Here is a 15,229-nt window from a genome sequence, read left to right as displayed (position 1 = left end):
CACCATTATTAGAGCACATCAATAAAAAATACACACTTACACAGTCTCCATAATTGTGAATCAGCAGAATAGATTGTGTCTTATTATGTATCAGTTGCCAATCAAGGCCCCCCAAAAGGACGTGGTGGGGCCTTCCCTTGAGCCTGCCCTTCGTTGCTCCCCGGCTCCCTGGGCTTGTGCGGACTGATGCTGAGGTATTACATGCAATCGAAAAACCAAGGGTGCAATTGAAAGCCCGAGCAAGCTCATGATGCAACCCTGCCCGGGTTACACGTGCTTCCCTTCCCCCACCGCCTGCTGGTGGGAGCGCTGCGTTTTTTCCGCCTGTAGGGTCACATTGTGGTTGATTGATTCTCCTTTCGCCTTGCTCAGTCATTCAGATTTGGAAAGTAAATAACAAGTTGACATCATTACAGCTCTCGGCTTTACGGGGACGCGGCCCTCGGCTACCGCACACTCTCGAGTAGCCGCGCAGCCAAACGAGCCCTCTGGCTTGCTGGGCCTGCCTGTCGTTAGTTGCTTGGAAATTCCGAACTAAACCTGGTGAAAAGTCCTCTTTGTATGTTTTGATTAGTTGGCAGGTGCCAATCATTTAAAGTACAGGAAAGTGGTGGAAATCCTCCAAACTATGACCGGTGTTAACCAATTTTCACAGCTGGTCTTCGGTAACTAACAAAGCAAGCAAGCGAGCTCAGAATCCATCGTCTCTTTGGTAACATCCCAAAGGTCTTCTGGTAAGTTAGGAGCCTAGCTTATTTTAGGACCCCTAAGGGACTTTGTAAGACCTCAGACAGGAAAATAGACCGCCTACGTTTATCATGATAAACTGATATTCCCCTTTCTGAAATACCAGAGGGGTGGTAGGTAGGTGGCAAATTAGACTATTTTATTTAATGTGTTTTGCAGTTTTTTTCAAATGTGCGTCCTATATGGTGGGAGGAAACAAGGAAAACAGGAAATAAACTAGAGCGGGAGAGGAGCTATTGCCTTGTGATAAAAGTGAAGGTATATTGGGGGGAGGGAGGGGGGCTGTGAGCAGCAGTGATTCCAGCAGGTATCCAGGGCACAAGATCTATATTCCAAACAATTATTTTTGGTTGCTGACTGGAGGTTGCTGACAAGAGTCTGCTTGCACCAAATGCTATCAATATTCCCCCCCAAAACAGCAGACAAAATTTGCATTAAAAGGCAGGAGAAGCCAACCCAGATAGGCTGAACTAATTTGGCAAAGGAGCAAAGGCATTTTAATGGAGAAAGAATATCCTTTTTAACAAATGGTTCTAGAAAATTGGACATCCATATGCAAAAAAATAGTAATAATCTAGCCAGAGACCTTATGCTTTTCACAAAAACTGAGTCAAAATGAATCATACGTCTAAATGTAAAAAGCAAAACTATAAAACTTCTAGGAGATAACATAGGAGAAAATCTACGTGACCTTGAGATTAGCAATGAGTTTTTTGTTTTTATTTTAATTTTTTAATGTTTATTTTTGAGAGAGAGAGAGCATGAATGAGAGAGAGGGGAAGAGAGAGAGGGAGACACAGAATCCGAAGCAGGCTCCAGACTCTGTGCTGTCAGCAGAGCCTGATGTGGGGCTTGAGCTCACGAACTGGGAGATCATGACCTGAGCCTAAGTCAGATGCTCAACTGACTGAGCCACCCAGGCACCCCAAGGAATGAGTTTTTAGATACAACATCCAAAACATGACCCATGAAAGAAAAAAAATGGTAAGCCGAACTTCATCAAAATTTAAAACATCTGCTCTACAAATCCACTGTTAAGAGAATGAAAAGACAAGTGATAGACTGGGAGAAAATATTTGCAAAATCCATATCTAATAAAGGATTGTGTCCAAGATACACAAAGAACTCTCAGAGCTCAACAACAAGAAAACAACCTAATTTAAAAATGGCAACATCGGGGCGCCTGGGTGGCGCAGTCGGTTAAGCGTCCGACTTCAGCCAGGTCACGATCTCGCGGTCCGTGAGTTCGAGCCCCGCGTCAGGCTCTGGGCTGATGGCTCAGAGCCTGGAGCCTGTTTCAGATTCTGTGTCTCCCTCTCTCTCTGCCCCTCCCCCGTTCATGCTCTGTCTCTCTCTGTCCCAAAAATAAACGTTGAAAAAAAAAAATGGCAACATATCTGGAAATCTCTCACCAAAGAGATAATACAAATGGAAAATAAGCATATGAAAAGATGCTGACATATATCACTAGGAAATTGCACATTAAAAAAAATACCCTCATACACCTATTAAAGTCACCCCCTCGACCCAAAAAATGACAACACCAAATGCTAACAGGTTGAGAAACAACAGGAACTTTTATGCATTGAGGGTGGAATGCAAAATGGTAAGGCCACCTTGGAAGGCAATTTAGTGTTTTCCAAATGCTAGACATAGTCTTACCGTAAAATCCAACAATTGTGCTCCTAAGCATTTACCCCACTACGCAGAAAACTTATGTCTACACAAAAGGGCACCATACACCATGGGAACTCATAATCTGCAAACACTGAAAGCAGCCAGGATGCCCTTCCGTTGCTGAATGGATAAGATGAACTGTGGAACAGCCTTACAACGGAATATTCTTCAGCAATAAAAAGAAATGAGCTCTCAAGCCTTGAAAAGACATGGAGGGACTTCATGAACATATTACTACTTGCAAGAAGCCGATCTGAAAAGGCTTCACGCTACCTGATTCCAACTCAGTAACACTCCGGAAAAGGCGAAACTGAAAAGATCTGTGGATGCCAGGGGTTCTGGGGATGAATGGGGAGGGGTAGACGGGTGCAGCACAGGGCATTTTGGGGGCAGTAAAACTATTCCATATTGTAACAGAGGATCCACAGTATTTTACGTTTGTCCAAACACTGAGAACTACACGACACAGAGCGAACTCTAATGCCTGCTTCGGGTTCTGTGTCTCCCTCTGTCTCTGCCCCTCCCCTGCTCGTGCTCTATTTCTGTCTCTCAAAAATAAATAAACATTAAAAAAAAAACTTAATGAATAAACGTTAACCATTTTTTTTTAAATAAATGAATAAAGAGAAGTAAGAGGTATGAAACTTCTCTTCAGACTTCCTGTCCGGTTTTCATCGACTCCAGTGTCCAATTTCTCCCAGGCTCATCTGACTTTGAAAGATTCCTAACGCGTAGGCAATATTTGTCTCCACGAGCGGCCTGCTCAGAAAGTCCTGAGATTCCAGGACTGACATGCTAAATGTTGCCACGATCCTTCGTTGACATTCCTAGAGCATGTCTTAGCTTCGAGTAAACTATGAAAGGAGCTAAGTTGGAGCACGTGCTGGTGGTGGCACATGAGGTGTTACTTGGAGAGGTAAACAGGAACACAGAGGACAAAGCGGTCCATCGCTCGCCATGGATGTGAGATGATGTTTGTTTATTTCAGCATTTATTTATTTTTGAGAGAGACGGAGAGAGAGAGAGCAGGGGAGGGGCAGAGAGAGAGAGAGGGTGACACAGAATCCAAAGCAGGCTGCAGGCTCCAGGCTCCGAGCCATCAGCACAGAGCCAGACAGAGGGCTCGAACTCACAAGCTGTGAGATCCTGACCTGAGCTGAAGTCGGAGGCTTAACCAATTGAACCATGCAGGTTCCTTTTTTTAATGTGTTGCTATGGGATGAATTGTGTCCCCCTCCAAAAAAAATTCATATGTAGAAGCCCTTGGCCCCAGTCACACCTTAGAATTGACCCTATTTGGAGATACAGCCTTTAAGTGGTAAATACGTTAAACGAAGTCATAAGGGTGGGCCCTTATCCAATGTGCCCGGGGTCCCTATAAGAAAAGTTGATTAGGACACAGACACACACACAGGGAAGACAGCATGAGGACACTGAGGGAAGTCAGCCATCTACACACCCAGGAGAGAGGCCCCAGGAGGAGCTAATGCCGCTCACACCTTGATCTTGAACTTCCAGCATCCAGGTTTGGGAGAAAATAAACTTCTGTTTAAAGCACCCAGTGTGTGGTGCTGTGTTAGGCCAGCTCCAACAGACCAATGCGTGTGAGTTGCTGGGTTTTCTGTTGCTGCTCTTGTGTTACTGCTGCTGTTGTTTTTCCATCTGGAACGTCGCGTTCAGTTCCCATCATTTCGATGCTGAGAACACCTTGCAGTTGGTGTGGGGGTCCATGCGGGATATTGGATTTTTTTTAATCTAATCTGCTGTGGCGTTAGCTAACACACAGTGTATACGGTGTGCTCTTGGCTTCGGGAATAGATTCCCATGATTCATCGCTTCCATACAAACCCCAGTGCTCATCCCAACAGGTGCCCTCCTCAATGCCCATCACCCATGTCCCTCTCTCCCCTCCCCCCATCCACCCTCAGCTTGTTCTCTATATTTAAGAGTCTCTTATGGTTTGCCTCCCTCTCTGTTCGAAACTATTTGTTCCCCTTCCGGAGGGCAGGGATTTTGATCACCAATATTCAGAGGAGAAGCCTAGACCTAAGATAGTAAAGGACAAGTGAGGACATCTGCAACCATCTCTATGCCTCAGACCTTCTTTAGCAGCTCAGTGAATATTGTTTCTAAATGCTTAATGATGCACAAAGCACACAAAATAATACATAGGATTGCAAAGTAACCCGATTCTGTTAAAATATAGTTATCAAAAATTTTTTTAGAAATCTCATATGGTCACGCACGTGCTGCTTTCTCATTACTTCCAGTCGTAAGCCGTAGAGGTGGCGCCAAGAACTGCTGTCATTTCAAAACAGTGATGAGACCAAATCGGCTTCAACTGTAACCTGCTCTAAAAATAGATCAGACTTCTCTTGGTGACAAATTGGTAACAAATTAAAGACACCGTTAAAGCTGCTGTCATTCATCGGAGAAGAATATAGACATTCAGAGTCGTCTGAAATGCTGAATTTCAGCTAGTTAGCGGTTAGCGATCCTCAAACGGCGGATCTTTCTCCCCTTGTAAGTTCACAGACCCCCTGAAATCTGTCCCTGGGATCTTCCCGCCTAGGGAGACAGTGGAATCTTTGTTCCTCTGTTGCCCTTCCGCCTAGCCGGATTCATTCATGCCCCACCACGGACCCCTCCCGTGGGAAATGGACCATGACATTAAGGGGAGGTGAGTTTAAGGGCACACCAAAAACATACTCAAGATAAATAATATTATAATGCCACATTTAAAAAATCAAAATTAATGCAAAAAAAAAAAGCAGCAAACTTCCATGACGAGCAAAATATCAAAATGTAAACTAAAGATGGGATCCGACACTGCCCGGCATACCGTGTCAGTCACTGGAAAGGAACACCTACCCAGAAAGGTGAAACTCCCTGTTTCTGATCTAGAGCATCTGTTCTAGAACAGGACTTAGCAGACCACAGCTCCTACACCTGCGTTCCTATAGCCCACAAGCTAATGTATCCACCATGATACACTTGGAAAAGATCGAGGGGAAAAAGAATAGCGTGATACCTTGTGACATGTGAAAATTCTATGAAATCTGAATCCCGGTTCCCATGAATGAAGTTCCACAGCAACACAAAAACACCCAATCTTTTACTGCTTACAGCCCAGTAAGGGCACAGTTAACTGACTGATACATACCTGATGGCCCACAAAACGTAAATAACATTGACTGTCTGGAGGGTTCCAGAAAGTTTGCGGACCCTTCTTTCTGAGAGACTGAGTGATTCAAGCCTCCTCATGTAACTTGTTAACTTCTTCCTACAAAATTGTTTGTTTTTATTATAGTGAGTTTTCAAAAAATTTTTCAGAAAAAGTTAAATTAAGAAAACACCTTTTTTTTCATGTTTAGGAAAAAGGAGAGCAATGATGATGGAAAAGAAGCCCAGATTGTCTTTGGAAACCAAGCTCTTCCTGTTTGGGGGCAGTGGTTGGTTCCAGAAGAGCAGACATGCCTGAAGCTTGGGCACAGCCACCCACTTGGGAAGAGGAAAGGTCATCAGAAGTGAGTGAAATGAGTGAAATGAGATGTAACCTTTTTTTTCTCAAATTTTTTAATGTTTACTTATTTTTGAGAGAGAGAGAGAGAGAGCGTGAGCAGGGGAGGGGCAGAGAGAGAGGGAGACACAGAATCTGAAGCAGCCTCCAGGCTCTGAGCAGGGCTTGAACCCTTGAACCCCTGAGCTGAGAGATCATGACCTGAGCCGAAGTTGGACGCTTAACCGACTGAGCCACCCAGGTGCCCCTTTTAATATTTTTTAGTGTTTATTTGTGAGAGAGAGAAAGAGGGAGGGCAGAGGGAGAGGGAGACACAGAATCTGAAGCAGGCTCCGGGCTCCAAGCTGTCATCACAGAGCCCGACACGGGGCTCGAACCCATGAACCATGAGATCATGACCTGATCTGAAGTCAGAGGCTTAACTGACTGAGCCATACAGGCACCCCTAGATGTATCCTGATAGCGTGCACACTGGTGAGCAGAGGAAGAGCTGAGATGTTACAAGCGCTCTGCTTTTTGTGTCTAACAGAGTTGTCTTACGGTTTTCCCAACACTTTCAAGATGACCTCACTGATCAATCATCATAGCAGCCCATGGACTGGTTACAAGCATATCCATTTTACAGAGGCAGCAATTTGAGTCTCGGTTAATGGCTGTATCACTTTCCTATCGCTGCTGCAACAAATCACCACATGCCTAGTGGCTTAAAGTCAACCCATCATCTGACCATTCTGGAGCTCAGAAGTCCTGAGTGCGTACCACCGTGTGAATATCAGGGCTTTGGTCCTTCCGGATGCCCAGGGGGAGATTCTGTGTCCTTGCCTTTCCCAGTGTCCAGAGCCCGCATTCGGTGGCCCAGGACCTCCTGCAGCTCTTGTCCTCACATGACATCATTCCCACCTGCTGTTCCTTCACTTTTCCCTTTCCGGTTCCAAAGATCTTGCCGATTACATTGGGCCAACCTGTATCAGCCATCACAATCTCTCCATGGCAAGGTTGTTCATTTAGTCACATCTGCAAAGTCCCTTCTGGCATGGGATGGGGCATCTTCGCCAGTTCTAGGACGTTAGGTAGTGGGCAGCTATCCGGGCATGGGCTACCTTCTGTCTTCTGCAGAAGACTTGCAGAAGGTCTTAGGCTAAAAGGGAGGCAGAGCGAACTCAAACCCAGCAACTTTCATTCCCACACTCATGGTCTTTCTAACATGAACCTCATTGCCTCTCAATCAGCGTATGATTTCACAGCCCACCCGTCCCCACACCCAAAGCGAGGACAGAAAACCCTGCCCAGGCTTACTCAAAAGTGCACAGGACAGGAAAGAGTTTCAGTTCTCCCCCAAATAACACACAGCTGTCATAGGTACAAAATAACAGGAGATTATAACTTTCAAAAGACTGTTCCTCCCCCTACCTCCCTTTTGGTAACCATATTTTGTTAGAAGAAGTTACGTGCTTTTTTTCCTCTCTTTGTTTCCACTTCTGCCTTGAGTGTTTAAAACTGGCTATAGAGAACAAGCATGGAGGGAGGCTGGTTTTATAAATAGTCGCTGCACAAACTCGTCTCCCACATAGTGAAGCAGGACACCACACTGACAAAATCCAGCAGTTTCAAGAAAGGCACAGGTGAAACCAGATGGAGGTGGAATATTTGCATTTTCCTGCACTGCCTTTGTCATCAAATCTTTTTGATGTTGTTGTTTCTACAACATGAACAGCCACCTGATAAGATCAGACGTATGTCAGTGAGTATACGCACCCCACAATTCCCCTCCTAATTATAAACCCAAGAGAAGTGAAAACTTAGGTTCATACAAAAATCTGCACACAAACAGCTTTATTCATAGTTGCCAGAACCTGAAACCACCCAAATGTCCTTCAACAGAACCTGGATAAATGAACTATGTAGACCTGTACGATGGAGCACTAATGAGCCCTAACAAGGAGCAAGCTTGAGGCCCGTGATGCATCTCAAATGTAAATCGCTAAGTAGAAGAAGCCAGTCTCAAAGGCCAACATTCTCCATGATTCCATTTTACCTTTCAGGAAAAGGTAAAATAGTGAGATCATTATTTTCTGGGGTTAGGCATGAGGAAAGATATTGACTATGGAGGGCCATGGAGGAATTTGGGGGGGGGGGGTGACCAAGCTGTTCTGTATCTTGATTAGGGTGCTGGTTACATCACTGTAAATGTTGGTCAAAACTCATAGGACCGTATTCTGAAAGGGTGGACTTTATGGAGCACCTGCGTGGCTCAGTGGGTTAAGTGTCCGATTTCGGATTAAGTCCTGATCTCACGGTTCGTGAGTTCAAGCCCCATGGCAGGCTCTGTGCTGACAGCTCAGAGCCTGGACCCTGCTTGGGATTCTGTGTCTCCCTCTCTCTCTGCCCCTCCCCCACTCACACTCTGTCTCTCTCTCAAAAATAAATAAACATTTTAAAAAATAATAAAAATAAAAGGGTGGACTTTACAATGTGTAAATTACATCTCAAGAAGATTGAATTAGTCTGGGTGGCTCAGTTGATTAAGTGTCCAACTCTTGGTTTTGACTCAGGTCATGATCTCACGGTTCGGGATTTCCAGCCCCACAACAGCTCTGCACTGACAGTGTATAGCCTGTTTGGGATTCTCTCTCTCCTCTACTCTCTCTCCCTCTCCTGTGCACACTCTCTCTCTCACTCTCAAAATAAATAAACTAAAAAAAAAAAAGAAAGAAAAGAAAATTGACTTAAAAGACAAAAAAAAAAGGGGGAACTCAGAAGATTCGAGGAATATACCATAAAACTCAATGAAACTAGACCACGGGGCTTTTCTGCAGTACCTATGTAAGGACGTCTTTCTTTTTGTTGTTATTTTAGTTAGATCACAGCCATTTGATAAGATCAGAAATATGTCATGTAAAATTCTTAAAATGTCCCTAAGGGAGTGGGGAAGGAAAAGATCATTTTAATGTACTTCTGAGATAATAATGAGAATGAGTCACCTTTCTATAAGTGACTATTTCAGATAAACCCCCCCCCCCCCGCACCTACCCACGGAAGCCCACACCAGCGCATAGCCATCAATCACTCAGGTGTGGGGCTGACCTGAGCAGACACAGGCTTTCCGGGGAATTGTCTGAGCGGTGGGTAAGAGCGCAGAAGGAAGGAATGCTTTTTAGAACGGGGAATCAAGAAGTATGCTCCCCAAAGGGTACTTTGCCTTTGCATAGATCCCCTTGGATGACTAAAATAGCTTTTTCAAATGAGTAGATAATTCCAAGGTGGTTTGAATTTTTAGATGTTAATGTTCTACCCAGAAAAAAAGAAGAAAAGAAGAAGAAAAAGAAGAAGAAGATGGGAAAGATTCCTAGATGAGACGAGAATATATTGCTGGTGGTCAGCAATCTGTTCCTGATCTTACAGCTGTCTCATTCCACCCTCCACCTCTTCACATGGACTTCTTCCTCGTGTGTGTGTGTGTGTGTGTGTGTGTGTGCACCAATCTCTCTTTCCCCTAAACGAACACCAGTCATTGGATTTGAGACCTACCCTAACCCAGTATGGCCTCGCCTTAGCTGAATTCCACCTACAAAGACCTTATTTCCAATGAAGGTCATTTTCACAGGTACCAGGGGTTAGGATTTTTTGGAGGGGATACATTTTAGCCCATTACAGACACAAATCTAAATGATGCCGCAGATGGATTTTATAGATGTGAGGAAGGTCCATAATCAACGACTGAAAGCAGGGGAGATTATCCTGGATAATCCGCCTGGGCCTCACGCAATCAGGTAAAAGGTCTTCAGAGCAGGGCTGAGGTTACCCCGAGAAAGAAGAAATTGTTCCTGGGGACAGCGGCTTCTGTCAGTTTCTGAGAGAATTCCAGTCTGCCTTTATTGCATGCCCTACAGATTTCAGGCGTGCCTAACCAGCCCCTACAAGGGCATAGGCCAATTCCTTGCAATAACTCTCTTAGCTTGTGTCCTCTATTAGTTCTGTTTCTCGGGAGGAACGCTGACTGCTCTATGAACGTGGAAGAATTGTCTGAATCTATCAGATTTATACACACAGGATCACAGAGCCTATTGGCAGCTACAAACCAAGAAACACAAATTCTTTATCTGCAGCAGTAAATTGCATGAAAATGCTTGTGACGTGCCTTCACTATAATCCAAAACATTGTGGGTGAAGATATCAAGGCATTTATAAAGACAACTAGAAATAAATCATCCTCACAGCTAAAAAATGAAAGTGGTAGTGAATGCGTTCGCAAATGCTGTAACTTGTATTTCTGAGTCACTAGGTTCAGATCACGCGGAACCTTACGTCTTAAAAGTCAACTCGGCATCTTGGTTCTGCCTCAACACTAGGTAGGGTTTTCCCTGCAGCTTTCCCCTGAATATGAGTGTCTGTTGGGATGCGTTGGCAGAAGAGGCAGGACCCAGAGCTTTTCCTAAGAGGAGAGTGGATGATGAGACCCCAAGAGAGGGAGAAAGGAGGGGAGCGGGGGGCGGGATGCAGGAGATGTGGCCAGTGGGCAGAAGGTGAGGGAAGACCAGACTGAGAAGCCACATGCTGGACGCTACCTTTTTTTTTTTTTTTTTTTTTTTTTTTTGGCGCAAAAAAGGTGGTTTTATTAAAGCACAGGGACAGGACCCGTGAGCTGCCCGGACGATTCTATTTATACGGCTGGGGTTGCTGGAAGAAAGCACTACAGACCGGGCGGCTTAAACTACAGACATGGATTTTCTCACAGTTATGGAGGCTGGAATTCAAGTTCAAGGCGTCAGCAAGGCTGGTCCCTCCTGAGGTCTCTCTCCTTGCCGTGTAGACACCACCTCCTCCCTGTGTCCTCACGTGGTCGCCCCTCTGTGTGTGCATCTGTGTGCTAATCTCTTCTTACAAGGACACCAGCCCTATGGGATCAGGGCCCATCCTACTGACCTCATTTTTACCTTAATCACCTCTTTAAAGACCTTACGCACAAATTCGGTTACATTCTGAGGTGCTAAGAATTAGGGTTTCCATGTATGACCCTTGTGTGTGGGGGGGGGGGGGGACACAACCCAGCCTGTAACATATGGAATGTCCAGAACAGGCAAATCCTCAGCGACAGAAAGCAGATTAGTGGTTGCCAGGGGCCGCGGGAGGAGGCAATGTGGCGGGACTGCTAATGGGCACCGCGTTTCTTTTTGAAGTGAGAAAAATGTGCTGGAACCAGATAATGGTCACACATCCCTGCAAATGTACAAAACCTACTGAACTGTACACGTTGAAAGGATGAATGTATGTAATGTGTGTGTGAATTACACACCCATAAAGCTGTTAAAAACTGCCCTGACCCCCGACAAACAAAATACGTGAGGGGGCAGAGGTACAAGAAGGGAGGGAGGTAGCGAGGCATCAGGTGTTAAGGATCCGGGGAGAACAGAAAAGTTTCCCTTGCGTGACTTGTTCTTATTAAGGTTTTGGAGGAAGACGCCCCCCACCCCAGGATCCCGTGACAGACACTTACGCGGGCCCCTTGACCTCACTGTGAATACTCGGGACGTGAGCTCTTTCCATGTCAGCCCGCTTACCACGTGGAGTCCTTCTTCACTGGGGTGCGCCCTGTGCCCTGGAGGGAGCTGAGCAGGGTACCAGGCTTCCGGCCACTCCACGCCAACGGCACCCCCTCTCCCCAACCGGCCTCCGTTCATTGACAAGGGTCCCGAGGGGTGGCGGACAAAATTGCGCTGGTTGGGAGCCCTGAGTCCCCCCAAAAAACATTTAAAAATGAAGAAGGCACGGCTTTGACTTGGACAGGGGTTTCGTGTCCTGCACACCACTGTCGTCTAGGGCGGGATCATGTTTTGGGGGCGTGGAGCCATCCTGTGCATGGTAGGGGGTCTAGCGGCATTCTCTACTCGCTGGATGCCAGGAGGACATCCCTCCGCCCAGTCGCAAGATCAAAGCCGTGTGTAGGCATGGCTAGGTGTCCCCTGGGGCACCACTGCCCCTGGTAAGATCCGCGGCCCTCCACCGGTGGTGGCCGAGGGAACTTCCTTGTTGTGTTCACAGGGATGAGGCTGACCATATGTTCTCAGTTCCTACCACCCCGTGCCCGCCAGAGACAAGACAGAGCCGGTAGACCTGAGTGCGAGTGTGTGTGTGTGTGTGTGTGTGTGTCCCCAGTCAGTGTCCCATGGGCTCCTCATTCCTTGTCCTTGCCCACCAGGGAAACCGTCTGTCTTTGCTTTTGTGGATTCTAATGGCTACTCTGTCACATACATTATATATATATTTGACCTTCACTTGAGACCAAGCTGCCAAAGATGTATCATTGCGCTCCCTGAGCTGGACGCTGCAGAGCTCAGGAGTCTTGTGGCCACAGGGTTGGGCCTGTCTGTGCCCCCAGTCCCCAGCCCCCAGCCCCCAGCTCCCAGCTGCACTGCTGCTCACAGGCGGCTAGTGGTATCACGAGTGGTTTCAATTTCCCTTCTTTAAGCAGCCTGACAGATGGGTGTGTGTGTGTGTGTGTGTGCGTGTCGCAGACTGTGGGCCACTGACCATCCTCAGAGACCACACTTCTGGGTACATTGCGGTCCAACTGTATCTTGGCAAGAATGACCCACGGATGAGATGCCTGTCTTTTCAATGAAAACACCCACCAGCTGACGATGCTATCAAAACCGAGGCCGGGGATCTTGAAGTTGCAGGCCCGTAGCACACTTGCAAGTTCAATTACCTCTCAGCTACGATCTCCCCCTCCTGTGTGCTTTCAGCATTGTTTGCAAATTAAACAAACCAAGCAAGCCTGTGGGAACCGGGGTGCCCGGGTGGCTCGGTTGGTTAGGCATCGGCTTTGGCTCAGGTCACGGTCTTGTGGTTTGTGAGTTCGAGCCCCACACGGGGTTCTGTGCTGACAGCTCGGAGCCTGGAACCCGCTTCAGATTCTGTGTCTCCTCCTTCATTTCTGTCCTTCCTCTGCTCGCGCTCTTTCTCTCGCTGTCAAAAATAAGCGGTTTTAAAAACTGAAAAAGAAATGATGTGCCAGTTGGCTGCCAGCACGCCCAAGTTGTCCACAGGCTAGCTGAGCAAAGGCTGTGATAAGACCCGGCTCCCGTGAGACTCTCTTCTGGAACAAAGTTGAGTCTCCATGCGGTACTTGCCACAGATAGACGACCTCTCGAAAACTTGGCGGTGGCCCTGATCTTCTCTGAGTGGACACAGTTCGCCATGGAGACTAGGTCCCCGTTCCCACAGGGAGACTGACATAGAGCACCGTGTCCTGGGAATCTCCCTCCCTCCTATGAGGCCACCTCATGTGACCTCAAAAGGACTTCCAGTTTTCCTCATGACACCCTCTGCGTCCCTCAGGGCAGACCCAACGTGGGTTCTATGACATGGCATCATACGGGTTCTTGGTGGTGCCGTGAGTAGGAGCCTGAGACGTAAACACAGACAGGTCCCGGCAATGTTCCTCAGAGTCCCGTAGCCTTTGGCAACTCACCTCCTCCGAGTCCGACCAGGTCACGGTAGTGTCTGTCACAGGGGTGCTCCATCAAAGTCCCGGCGACCCAGGTGTTGGTGAAGCCGTGCGCCCGAGCTCTTCCCCGGAAGGCAGGAGACGGGAACGTGGGGAGTCAGGCTGGCCCCCGAGAGCCTGCTGGGGGAAGCAGACCCTTCCCACGGCCGCACACGGGCAGGGTGAGGGCAATGACCCCTGGGGACCCTTAGGAGTACACAACGCAGACATGTGTTTGGTCCAGTGAGCGTGTCTGCGTCTGCCACTTCCACAGAGCCCGGCCCGATCACACAGTCCGGGAGCAACACGGAGCCTGGCGAGGCTCCTGCGGACTGACCCCCCCGGGCGTGCCCTCCCAGCAGGCCGGTCCTTTCCCACGGGATCAGGGCCCCCGGTTAAGGAAAGCGTTTATTCAACCGTGACTGGTATTCACTGCTGTCCTCACACCCGTTGCAAGTCAGCTGGGTGGCACTTTCCCAGCAAGGATGCCCTGCAGCCCGCTGACTCAGGGAACGGAGTGCAGAGTAAAAGAGGGAGCAGTAGGCCGGTGCTCCAGGGACCCCAGGTCCCTGCCCTTGCCAGCCTCCGCCTGGTGTTGGCTCCGATCCATGCTGCGCGAGGTGGTGAGGTTCCGGGAGCATGGGGCAGGCTGGCAGGCGCCTGGTTCAGTTGGGCCAGTGTCACCTGATTTGGGCCTGATTTTACCCAGAGCCAATTTAATGATTTACAGGGAGGAGACCTGTCGCCAGGCATCTGCTAGGCCTGCTGTTCGGGAGGACGGGTCAACAGCCCTCTTCCCCTGGTGCGTGGAGGAAAATTCCAGGCGGTGCACACGCAGACTCTGGGTGGGGTACGGGCCAGGACAGGGTCTCGCTGAGCTGTGCTGGGTGGATGAGCTGAGGGACACCCCTCAGGGGTTGAGGGCTGAGGTGACAGCTCAGGTGACTTCCAAGCCTCACTCCCCTTCCGTCTCTCTCTTCCTTTCTCTACCTCTCTCTCCCTCTGGCAAGACTCCATTAAGGCCTATTTCGCTTGTAACTCTTTTGCATCTAACGTGCGCAGTTCCACAGACATCCCGGACCGCCTAGAAGTTCATTCCCAAGCCAGGATGTGTCTAGGGTCCCCCGGGGGGCGGCCACCACAGGCGCAGAGGACCCCGCAGGCAGGGAGCGAGCGCAAGTGCTCGCCCGCCCCCAGCTGGGGCTGGCCGCAGGGGGCTCCCACAGGCCACCCCGTGCAGGCACCTGGGCACCACGGGGACACAACATCGAGGAGCCTGACGGCATGGCTGCAGGCTCAGGCTTGGGTCCTGGGCACGCTGGTGCGGGGACATCAGCAACCCGACCCTGCGTGGGGGTGGTTCACGAGCTTTCTCCAAGAAGCTGGAGAAATACATTTAGGCAGGAAACAGTGCTGCAGGTGGGGGAGGGACCCTCTGCATGGGGAGCGGCCAGCTCTGGCAGGGGTGAGTGCGCCTGCCCCCCAGGGAATGGGCCTCTGCCATCCTCAGGGACCGGGGCGGGGCTGAGGGCACCTGCTCACCAGGAGGGGATGAGCTGTCTAGAGCACTCAAGTCTCCTGTCCTTCCCTCCTCACCCCTTCCCCCTGCTGCGTGTGTCCCCTATCCCAGTGGAAGTCAGGCAGACAGCAAGGACCCCTCCCCTGGCCCACTGCTCCCTCCTCCGCCGTCCTGCTAGGGGGCCTCAGCGGAGGGATGGGGAGCAGGTGGCGAACAAAGCCAAGCTGGCCACCCAGCCCCAAGAAAACACCACACTTGGGGGATCAGACACTACGGGTTC

The sequence above is a fragment of the Lynx canadensis genome, chromosome X (genome assembly GCF_007474595.2).
Source record: "Lynx canadensis isolate LIC74 chromosome X, mLynCan4.pri.v2, whole genome shotgun sequence".
Lineage (NCBI taxonomy): Eukaryota > Metazoa > Chordata > Mammalia > Carnivora > Felidae > Lynx > Lynx canadensis.
This window is presented reverse-complemented; position numbering follows the sequence as displayed.